The sequence below is a fragment of the Lagenorhynchus albirostris genome, chromosome 5 (assembly GCF_949774975.1).
Source record: "Lagenorhynchus albirostris chromosome 5, mLagAlb1.1, whole genome shotgun sequence".
NCBI classification, from domain to species: Eukaryota; Metazoa; Chordata; class Mammalia; order Artiodactyla; family Delphinidae; genus Lagenorhynchus; species Lagenorhynchus albirostris.
Genome location: NC_083099.1, coordinates 45660726 through 45662413, shown reverse-complemented (window position 1 = coordinate 45662413; position 1688 = coordinate 45660726). Strand labels below are relative to the sequence as shown.

Sequence of the window (1688 nt, the reverse complement as noted above, 5' to 3'; positions counted from 1 at the left end):
CATCTCTCTTTAGGAGATGCTAAGTGATGTGATGCATCCCAACAACCTCCTTGTAATAAATGTAATACTGAGTTTCAGAATATAGATTTGCATTGGAATAGAGAAAGAAGAATAAAAGAGAGGAATGCTTCACCTGGGAAGAACCTGATGGGGGAGATCAATTTTTAACTATACCATTTTTCACCCCTGAGACTAAAATGCTCACTAAGAGAGTATTTTCTCTGGTATGCACAATCCAATCCAAGTAGTACGTACTCCAGTTATGTTAGAGGAAAGAAAAAAAGGGTGAGAACACTGGCATCGAGATATGGGAAGAGGCCACATCTCTTAAGCACCACCTCCCTTCCTGCCACACATATATAAACACACATACAAACTCACAATCTCAGCTGGATTTTGATAAAATTTGGGTGGCACACAGTTCAGTATCAGTTATGTGAAGTAGAATTAGTGATGTGATTAAGAGCACAGACCTTGTACAGAGTCTGTCTAGCTTTGATCTTGGGCAAGTTAGTAAATCTTTCTATCATAAAATAGGAATAAAATTGGTACCTACCTAATACAATTTTGAGGAAGATTAAATAAATTAATTTTCATAAAATTCTTAGAAAACTGCCAGCATATAATATGCACTCTTCTTTGTTTATTTAAAAAATACAAGAAACCTTCTATAAAGATTTGGAGGATCAAAATCCTATACTGTTCAATCATTTGTTATTCAGCAAATATTCATTGCATATCTATTGTGTCAAGGCCTGTACTTAAAATACGTCATGGCATGCTTGCTTCCACAGCCCATGTACTAAAATTGGAACGATACAGAGATTAGCATAGTCCCTGCGCAAAGATGACACGCAAATTCGTGAAGCATTCCATATTTTTAAAAGGGAACCCTCTTGCACTGTTGGTGGGAATGTAAACTGATACAGCCACTATGGAGAAGAGTATGGAGGTTCCTTAAAAAACTAAAAATAGAACTACCATATGACCCAGCAATCCCACTACTGGGCATATACCCTGAGGAAACCATAATTCAAAAAGAGTCATGTACCACAATGTTCATTGCAGCACTATTTACAATAGCCAGGACATGGAAGCAACCAAAGTGTCCATCGACAGATGAATGGATAAAGAAGATGTGGCACATATATACAATGGAATATTACTCAGCCTTAAAAAGAAATGAAATTGAGTTATTGGTGGATGGACCTAGAGACTGTCATACAGAGTGAAATAAGTCAGAAAGAGAAAATCAAATACCGTATGCTAACACATATATATGGAATCTAAAATAAAAGAAAAAAAAGGTTCTGCAGAACCTACGGGCAGGACAGGAATAAAGACGCAGATGTAGAGAATGGACTTGAGGACACTGGGAGGGGGAAGGGTAAGCTGGGATGCAGTGAGAGAATAGCATTGACATATATACACTACTAAATGTAAAATAGATAGCTAGTGGGATGCAGCTGCATAGCATAGAGAGCAACTCGGTGCTTTGTGACCACCTAGAGGGGTGGGGTAGGGAGGGTGGGAGGGAGACGCAAGAGGGAGGGGATATGGGGATATATGTACACATATAGCTGACTCACTTTGTTATACAGCAGAAACTAACACACCATTGTAAAGCAATTATACTCCAATATAAATAATTATATATATATAATTATATATAATTATATATAATATAT

General features: G+C 37.3%; 1 pseudogene; it reads left to right on the top strand.

Moving 5' to 3' along the window:
- The first annotated feature begins 782 nt into the window (after nucleotides 1-782).
- Nucleotides 783-882, top strand: LOC132521462 (U6 spliceosomal RNA; annotated as a pseudogene).
- Nucleotides 883-1688: the final 806 nt, after the last annotated feature.